Source organism: Lemur catta, chromosome X (assembly GCF_020740605.2).
Source record: "Lemur catta isolate mLemCat1 chromosome X, mLemCat1.pri, whole genome shotgun sequence".
In the NCBI taxonomy this organism is placed as follows: domain Eukaryota; kingdom Metazoa; phylum Chordata; class Mammalia; order Primates; family Lemuridae; genus Lemur; species Lemur catta.
In genome coordinates, this window is record NC_059155.1 from 43,473,297 (window position 1) to 43,483,985 (window position 10,689).

Genomic DNA, 10,689 nt, shown 5'->3' on the forward strand with positions numbered 1-10,689 from the left:
TGTTTGGCAGTTCCTTTAATAAACTAAACTTTCAGTTGCCATGGGAGCCATCACTTATACTCCTAAGCATTTTTCTCAGAAAAATAAAAATTTACATCTACACAAAAACCTGTATGTGATTGTTCTTATCAACTTTATTTATAATAGTGAAAAACTGGAAACAACCCAAATGTTGCTCAATAGGTGAATGGTTAAACAAACTGTGGTACATCCATACCATGGAATCCTACACAGCAGTAAAAAGGGATAAACTATTGATATACTCAACTTGGATGGCTCTCAAGGGCATTATTTTGAGCTAAAAAGCCAATCTCAAAACGTTACATGCTGTGTAATTCCATTTATACCACATTCTTGAAATGATAAGATTATAGAGATGGAAAACAGATTAATGATTGTCAAGGTTTAGGGATAGCAGGAATGTGTGGGGGGTAGAATGTGGATGTGACTATAAAGGGGTAGCAAGAGAGAACCATTTGTTTGTATGGAATAGTTGTGTATCTTGTGTGCGGTGGTGTTTACATGTGATAAAACAACACAGAACTATACACACACATTGTATCCATATCAGTCTCCTGGTTTTGATATTGTACTATATATATTTAAGTAGTAATCATTGGGAAGAATTAGGTGAAGAGTACATAAGATCTCTCTGTACAACCTTTGCAACATTCCATGTGTTGGTAATTATTTCAAAATAAAATGTTTAAAAACTATATTTTACAGTTTTCTATGTCTTTAATATTCTTCTGTGACATCAATTGCAATGTTTGTAATATCTTAAATTCCAAAATCTTACTCTCTCACTCATCATTGTCTCTTACTCATTGTTAGGTATTCAAAGTGATTCAAATTGTTCTTAATTTAAATAAATGGTGGTGAATCAAGAACATCCTTGTACTTAAATCTGTGCTGATATTTAGAATTACTTATTGGACAAAGATTTCAGGAGGTTAAGTGGCACTTTGAAAGTGCTTGTGCATTTCAGGTCTTTTAATTAAATATTGCCAAATGGCTCTCATTGAAGTTGCTCTAATATAGGGTCCCATGAGTAATGTGATGCAGTGCTATTTTCCCAAATGAATGCCTCCACCAGGTATTTTTAATTACATTGGGTCTGTGTTCATTTAACTGACAGAAATTATTTGGTTACTTTTTTTAGTTCAGGCTTTAAAATATTATTACACAAGAGCCAGTTATTTGTTGTAGATAAAGAAAACATCATGATAAAAAGATGTAAAAAATGACCAGAATTCCACCCAACACAGAGATGTGACTGAAGTTTAATTTGGGACCATTCCTTTCTGTTTTATACATTTGGGGTGTGTGTGTGTGTGTGTGTGTGTGTGTGTGTGTGTGTGTTTATAAAAACATAATCATACAAAATATTTCCTTTTTATCACAAAATGATATATCTTCAGCATTTATGTGCCTTAAAATATTTTCTGCTTCATCCTGTTTAGTGACAGAATTCCATTCAATTTAATGCACAGATCCTAATTTCTGTTTAACTAATTTCTGGTTTTTAAATCATTTCAAATTGTAACCTGTTCAATCAATATTTCTATGGACTCCATGTAGCCAAATCTACATTTATCTGCTGGATTATTTCCGGAGAAAACCTTCAAAAGTGTCATTTTGCTGTCAACACTCCCTCCATAATGGGGCTATTCATATGTATGCTCCTAACCACAGTATAAGAAGTTATCTCCCCAACCTAACCCATATTCAGAACATTAGAATTCTTTTCTGACTTTTCAGAAAAACAGAGGTCATCACAATATGCCTTTGATGTTTCTTTCTCCATTCAAAAAAAGTAATTTCACTGTGGAAAATTAATAAAATGCACATTAGAATATACACAAAAATAGAAAGCATTCGTAAAACCACTAAGCAAAGATGAATAGGACTGTAATGTGGCTGGACAAATAGTCCTTTTTATCACACAGAAATTGAATGGTACTGTCAATATTGTTTCCTAAACTAAGTTTCTTGATATTAACCATTCTTTTACATCATTTCTAATGTCTGTATACTATTCCACTACATAGACCTTAATTTCCCTTAATTAAATATTATTAAAGATTTAGGTGGTGTTCAGTATTTTCGTACTTAAATCAAGCCTGGAAAGATCCTTTAAGCCAAACTTAACCTCATATCAAAAAATATTTTCTAAAAATTAATTCTTAGAAATGGAACTGCAATGTACCAAGACAAACTTTTCCTAAAATTTTATTAGGTATTTAATGTAGCTCTATTTAACGTAATATAACCCACTACCAATTTATACTTCCATGGGACATGTTAATAAGTTACATGTATTTTTATTTCCTTCTGCATTTGCTTGCCCTGGATATTACAATACTTTTATTTTTTACTGTCGTAAGATGACACGAGAATCTCATTATTATGGACAGATTCAGCTGCTTTAAATATTGCATTTTATTTATTTATTTATATCTAAATGTGAATATCTCATGCAAAAGTAGAAACTTAAATCACTACATTTTTCTACCCTGTGATAAGCACTTGTATTAGTTTCCTATTGTTGCTGTAACAAATTACCACAAACTTAGTGACTTAAAACAAAAAAGATTTATTAGCTTACAATATTGAAGGACAGAAGTCCAAAATCAGTCTCACTGAACTAAAGTCAAGATGTCAGCAGAGCTGGTTCTTTCACAAATTTCTAAGGGGAGAATCCATTTCCTTACCCTTTTCAGCTTCTAGAAGCTGCCTGTATTCTCTGGTTCATGGCCGCTTCTTCACATCACTTTGACCTCTTGCTTCCATTGTCACGTGTTCTACTATTAACTCTGATCCTTCTGCCTACCTCTTATAAGGACCCTTGTGATTACATTGGGCCCATCTGGATAACCCAGAATAATCTCCCTATTTCAAGATCATTAATTAAATTTCATCTGAAAAGTCCCTTTTGCCATGCAAGGTAACACATTTACATGTTTCAGGGATTAGTAGGGGGACACCTTTGGTGGGCTGTTATTTTGTCTACCACACCACTATTCATAAGTTTTAAAATATATATATATACACACACACACATATATATTTCTTTGACTTACACATTTTTACAAAAAAATATTGACATTATATGTATTGTTTCATGGTTTGTTTTTTTGTACTTAATAATATATATTGAACATAATTTGTTATTCCTTAATAGACTTCTACTCAATCACTCCCAAAGATTTTTATACTGTTTCATTAAGAGGAGGGGCCTAATTCTGTTAATAAGTAAAAACAAAATATTTGCTGTGAAAATTTAGGTTGATTTCAACTTTTATCTATTAAAATAAATGTTATGTTCTGATCAAGATGTGGGATTATGTCCCTCTTTTTCCCTTCCTTCCAAAATTCCATTGAAATGACACTAAATCATTGTAAAAGGAGTAAACTATAAGAACACTGAGCCATGGAGGGCAGCAGAAACTTGGATAAATATCTCAGAGTCATATATACAGGAAAAGGCTTCAGTGGAACAGCCCCAGAGAGCCTCCACGCTCAGAAAGACATGTTGGAAGAACTGGAGTGGAGCAGCTGCACCAGACTACATATAACTCTATTCAAAAAGGACAAGATTGGCAGCAGAGGCATCCTCAGAGTCTGTCAGAAGACAATGGCCTGCTAAATCTTAGCACATAGACATAAGTTATAAAGCATAAACAAAACAAAACCACCATTAGATACTGAGCAGACCCAACAAATGGCAGAACTCACAACTAAAGAAACGTGCAATAGATCAATATGAAAGGAACTTTAAAAATAAACCTGCTTAAAATGTTGAAAGGGATGAAAAAGGGAATAGAATCCATAAGACAAGAACAGGGACCTTATTTTTAAAAATTCTACTAAGTTAAGTATTGCAAGAATGGAAAAACAAGCACCACATGTAGTCACCATCAAATTGGTATTAATTGATCAACACTTATGCACACATATAGTAGTAACATTCATTGGGTGTCTGGCAGGTGGGAGGGGGAAGGACGGGATGGGTATATTCTCACCAAATGTCTGTGGTGCGCACCATCTAGGAGATGGACACGCTTGAAGCTCTGACTTGGGCAGGGCAAAGGCAATATATGTAACCTAAACATTTGTATACCCCTGTAATATGCTGAAATAAAAAAATAAAAAATTAAAATAAGATATATTTGAAAAAGAAACAATTAGGAAGTCTAGAAATGAAACAGGTATGCATTGAAATAAAAACATTACTAGATTGCTCATATATTTGACCAGACTCAAAGCTGAATAGTGAGTTGGGACACAGATCAGATGGGTCCACATCTAATTCATCCCTGTACCCCAGTGTCTATATATTTCTTTTTTTAATTAAATTTTTTTTTATTTCAGCACATTATGAGGGTACAAATGTTTCAGTTCCATATATTGCCTTTGGCCCACCCAAGTCAGAGCTTCAAGTGTGTCCATCCTCCAGACGGTGCACACTGCACCCATTAGTCTAATACAAGATCAGTGTTTAGCAGTTGCTTGTTAAATTGAATTGGGTAAGTGTCCTTTGGACAAGCCTGACATCCAGAGGCTTCTCCAGTGTAGATGTGTCACAGGGGCCAGGACATTCTCAGGTGGAACTACCTGAGGGCTGGGCTGAGCAGTGTCTGGTTCCTTGTGGGTGGGGTAGTTAATGAAGGCCATCTAGAAAAGAGGCATTGGCACCAGCCATTCACCTCAGGGAGCAGCTTGTTCCCTGTCAAAGCTGGAGACAGACTCCTCTTCCTTCACCATGTGTCTGTCTACTGTCCTTCCTCCCTGTGTCAAAGATAAATAAAGTGGTAAAAACATTTTATTTAGTAGCTGCTGACAGTAGAGGAAAAAGCCGAGCTGTATTCCAATTTGTACAATGGTGATCTGGGCATTTTAAAAGGAGAATGAGGGAGGGGGCTCAGTAGAATCAGAGAAGTGAAAATTACAAAGGGTTGGTCAATGTAAATATGATTAGGTCGGCTGTGTTTGTTACCTAGCAGTTAACAAAGGATTCTGTTTTCCCAGAGAGACTGGGAGACAGAGGCTGTATATTTGTTGATTGTGTTTCAGAGAAATGGCTCTCAGGTCCTTGAGAGAGACACTCCTGAGCTTTAAGAGACACATATTCACAATGGTAAGCCTTTTTTTATTAAATGCTCTAAAAAAGGGGTCTTATCATCAGATGTTGGCTAGAACAAACAGTAAATTTTCCTGGCAGCATTGAACTTTCTTAGGCAGGTATTTTAATATGGGGCCGGGATCACACATAAGGACATAGCCTTATGCTGCTTGAAGTCATACAAGAGTTTAGTGAAATTTCTTTTTTTTTTTTCCTTTTTATTTCAGCATATTATGGGGGTACAAATGTTTAGGTTACGTACATTGCCCTTGCCCCACCCGAATCAAAACTGCAAGCACGTCCATCCCCCAGATGGTGCGCATCACACTCATTATGTGTGTATATACCCATCCCTTCCTCCCCCCTCCCACCTGCCCGACACCTGATGAATGTTACTACTATATGTGCACTTAAGTGTGATCAGTTAATACCAATTTGATGGTGAGTACATGTGATGCTTACTGCAGGGGTTTGGGCAGAGGTGTCAGTGCCAAGAGTTCTGCAGTTCTTACCTATTAGGAATTATGAGGATGTCAATGGCCATATTTCCGTGAGGAAACATTATATAAATGGTTGATGTTAACAACTGTGCCAAAGCTCCCTCTCCTTACCCCATCCCTCCTAGGCCTTGCATCCCCGTCAATCAAGAGAAAGGGGAGCAGTCCTATGTGCAACCAGCTCTCCACTCCTGGCCCCCACAGCTGGATATCAGGGTGGTCTCCCTCACTGGCTGAAATGATGAACACTTTATCCCAGGAAAGCAGCCTTCTTTGTCTTGCAGAAAGGAGAGAAATCCAGGCTGAGACCTTCCTAGGGCACCATGTTGTCTGCAGCCTTCTTAGGCAGAGAAGCTTCTCTGAGCTGTGGTCTAAGCATGTTGGCCACAAGAGAGGGCAGCTTCAGAAACAATGGCCATTCTTGTATCCTCCCTTTCCCCATCCTCCTTCTCTTCTATATTTCAATGGAAGTGGACACTCAGAGGACAGAGACCCTACCCTGGCCAGCCCATGGCAAACCAAGTACTATCAAGAAAAAGGCAGTTTGAGACAGACTGCTTGGACTTTAGATCTCAGCTCCCAACTCCCTCTCTAACTCTGCCCCCTTAGAAGAGAAGTCATACTCACTGACTGGGAACACCGGAATGGTAAGTAAGGCAGGTGGTCTCTTGTAGGACACTGAAGTCTGCTTAAATATACTACCCATAAGCTTCCAGGAAAATGTCTTGTGGATTGATGTCTACAAACAACATATTATTGATGCAGCTAAATCTCACTAATTCATAACCACTTGGGTTAATATTTGCCTTAAGTATTTACTAAAGAAAACAAAGACTAATAATTCTAACAACCCAGTATTCATTTGAACTCAGCTACCAAGGCATTGACAAGTAGTAGTCTTAAAAGCAGTTGTGTGGCATGGAAATATCACTAGATTGTGATACAACTAGCTTGGGTTACAGTTCTGACATAATCAAATAGTGGATGGGATGTGTGGCCCTGGGGTTTTCTATCAAGTTCTTGAAAACAGCTTCAAGTTGTCTAGAAAGAGATGTTGATTAACTTGCCCAGGGCCACACAGCTAGTAAGTGACAGAGCCGATACTTTCCAGATACAAAGTTCTTAACCATTCTAATATACTGTCCCCTCCTTATCAGGTGCTTGTTTTATTCCTATGGGGCATAAAACAAAAGTGTCTCAGGGTGTATTTTTCCTTTCCAATCTTTTTTTGCACCTACCCTCAAATCCTGCCAGTAGAGAATTCCTTAAGACATTGCTGAGCCCTCATTAAGGGGGAAGACAAACCCTGTTCAGTGAAAAATCTTACTGTCCAGAGATCCCCTCTAAGAAGGGAGAAGGAGGCTATGGGATTCTTGTGTGAACCTGAAAGGTGCTTATGGACTGATCTAGGTTGTCAGTATCAGAACATTTAGAAGCAGCAATCCTTGGGGCAGGGGGAATTGCCTTGAAATCCACATATGCCAGTCCAGCTCAGCTATTCCTTGAATTGTATGTTTATGTGTGGGTGGCTTGTGTGTGTATACAGAAGCTCATGGAAAGAAAAGGCAGGAAAAGTCTTCCCTAACCACCATCCTCTCTAAAAGAGGGTACTCCTGGGCCTTAGTAACTGAAAGTGAATGTATTCTCAATGTTTTCTCTCCAGGAAGGATCCCAATCATAGGTCAAAGGGGGCTCTGGATGGCATTGTATATACAGAATGATGAGTCCACATCTAACCAATACCTACTCTGCAAACTCCAATATAGTCAAAACTTCAATACTTGGTGAATATTGGTGACCCACAGAGTCTGCAAATGAACCCAGGCCTTTCCATTCTCCAAATGAATTCACACAGATAAGAAAGATATTTGGTCTGATGTTCTAAAGGCTTAACAGTGATTGCACATTGGAGTAATTTGTTCAGCATCCTCTGTAATTCTTGTTTACTAGACACTCACTTCCACCCCTAAGTGTTTCCCCTAGGGGGTGTTAATTCTAAGTTGCTGCCTGAAGAATGGAGAGTACTCAAGTCTCTGTTGCCATTCAAGGGAATGGCTGTGGCCACAGAGAGACTATATCCTTTCCCTCACCATAAATAGGTGCCCCATAAGTCTCATTCCTGTCACTTCTGGGAAACTGTATGTGGCCTCTGTGACACAGGGCTATTTCCCACTTCTGTTTTTGCACCCAAAGCAACATTGGACAAGGCACGAGTTTTGTCAGGTCATTGTTCTTTCAGGATTGCAAAAAAAATCACTGACAAGAGACTACTGGAATTTATAAATAAGTTCAGCAAAGTCTCAGGTTACAAAATCAATATACACAAATCAGCAACATTCATATACACCAACAACAGTCAAACTGAAAACCAAGTTAAATACTCAATACCTTTCACAATAGCAACAAAGAAAACAAAATACGTAGGAATATATTTAATTAAGGGTATAAAAGACCTCTACAGGGAGAACTATGAAACACTAAGGAAGGAAATAGCAGAAGATGTAAACAGATGGAAAACCATACCATATTCGTGGATTGGTAGAATCAGCATTGTTAAAATGTCTATATTACCCAAAGTGATCTACAGATTCAATTCCTATCCCTATGAAAATGCCAACATCATCTTTCACAGATCTAGAAAAAATAATTCTACACTTGTTATGGAACCAGAGAAGATCTTATGTAGCTAAAACAACTTTAAGAAAAGAGAACAAATTGGGAGGCATCAATTTACCACACTTCAAGCTATATTACACAAAACAGCATGATACTGGCACAAAAACAGAGACATAGACCAATGTATCAGAACAGAGAACCCAGGTATAAAACCATCCTCATATAGCTGTCTGATCTTTGACAAAGCAGCTAAAAACATACACTGAGGAAAGAAATCCCTATTCAATAAACAGTGCTGGGAAAACTAGATATCCACATGTAGAAGACTGAAACAGGACCCACACCTCTCACCTCTCACAAAAATCAACTCATGATGGATAACACACTTAAACCTAAGGCATGAAACCATGAGAATCCTAGAAGAAAACATTGGAAGAACTCTTACAGACATTGGCCTAGGCAAAGAATTTATGAAGAAGACCCCAAAAGCAATCACAGCAGCAATAAAAATAAATAAATGAGACCTGATCAAATTAAAAAGCTTCTGCACAGCCAAAGAAACTATCACTAGAGCGAATAGACAGCCTACAGAATGAGAGAAAATATTTGCATCTTATATATCTAACAAAGGGCTGATAACTAGAATCTATATAGAACTCAGGCAAATCAGCAAGAAAAAAATTAAACAACCCCATGAAAAAGTGGGCAAAGGACATGAACAGAAACTTTTCAAAAGAAGATAGAATAATGGCCAACAAACATGAAAAAATGCTCAACATCCCTAATCATCAGGGAAATACAAATCAAAACCACAGTGAGATATCACCTAACTCCAGTGAGAATGGCTTTTATCAAAAAGCCCCCAAACAACAAATGTTAGCATGGATGTGAAGAGACAAGAACACTCATACACTGCTGGTGGGACTGCAAACTAGTACAACCTCTGTGGAAAGTAATATGGAGATACCTCAAAGAACTAAAAGTAGAACTACCATTTGATCCATCAATCCCACGACTGGGTATTTACCCAAATGAAAAAAAGTCATCCTATAGTAAAGACATCTGCACTCGAATGTTTATAGCAGCACAATTCACAATTACAAAGATGTGGAAACAACCCAAGTGCCCATCAATACATGAGTGGATTAATAAAATATGGTATATGTATGCCATGGAGTACTACTTAGCCACAAAAAACAATGGTGAACTAGCACCTCTTACATTATCCTGCATGATGCTGGAGCCCATTCTTCTAAGTTAAGCATCACAAGAATGGAAAAACAGGCACCACATGTTATCACTATCAAATTGGTACTAATTGATCAACACTTATGTCCACATATGTAAGTAATATTCATGGGTGTCAGGCAGGAGGGAGGGGGTAGGAGGGGATGGGTAAATTCACACCTAATGGGTGCAGTATGCACTTTCTGGGGATGGGCACACTTGTAGGTCTGACTCAGGCAGTGCAAAGGCAATGTATGTAACCTCAACATTTGTACCCCCATAATATTTTGAAATTAAAAAAACTAAAAACAAAAATCACTGAACACTTCTGGAGCTCCAGAAATGGTGATGTTTGACTTTCCCTGGGTGACAAGCCAGCAGCAGACAATGCTGGAGGCTTTCAGAGGAGCAGACTGGGGAGGATTCAGAGGACAGAGTCGAGAAATTGGACAGAAATGCATATTCTGTACCTAGACAGCTCTCATGGAGCCCCAGTGATGAAACAAAGAAGAGCCTGGAGAAATTTCAGCATCACTTTCATCCTCCTTCTAAGGGCTATCATTTTGCCTTCCATTGTGGCCTTGCAGGCTTTCCTTGTATCTCCTGAAAGTCAGCAAATTTGAGTGGGAACATAGCACTGTCCCAAAGTGGGGCTCCTTGGACTCCAAGCCCAGCTCTCATTGACTTGCTGTGTGACCTTGGGCATATTAGTTAAGCCTTAGTTTCGTGTAGTATACAATGAGACTATTAAAATGCTTCTTGGAGAACTTCTTGAAAGGTCAGAGTGAAGCATGTGAAGAACCCAGCACAGTGCTTGGCACATATAATAAAACAATTGGCAGCTTTATATTGATAATTGTTGGTACAGATGCTACACCTTCCCCTTGGCAGGTTTCTCTCTCTACTGGAACTCCCAGAAGAGCTGACGTGTTTGAGTACCCAAATACAGCACTAATCCAAAAAGTCAGAGCAGAGCAAGGAAAACTTAGCAGCTTCATGTGCTTGCCGCCTTCCCCTCCCATGCCCTACAAGCATGTACAGATTAAGGGTCCAAGGAGGTTGAAGAATGAGAGGCTCGCGCTTTAGTGCGTAGGCAGGACTCCTCCAAAGTCCCAGATTTTGAGTTGGATACTGCCCCGTCTCAAAACTCCACCCCCACCCCATTTTCAAGAACCTCGTCAACTCAGGCTCTCCAGTTACTCATTTTTCTCGTTACCGGAAATC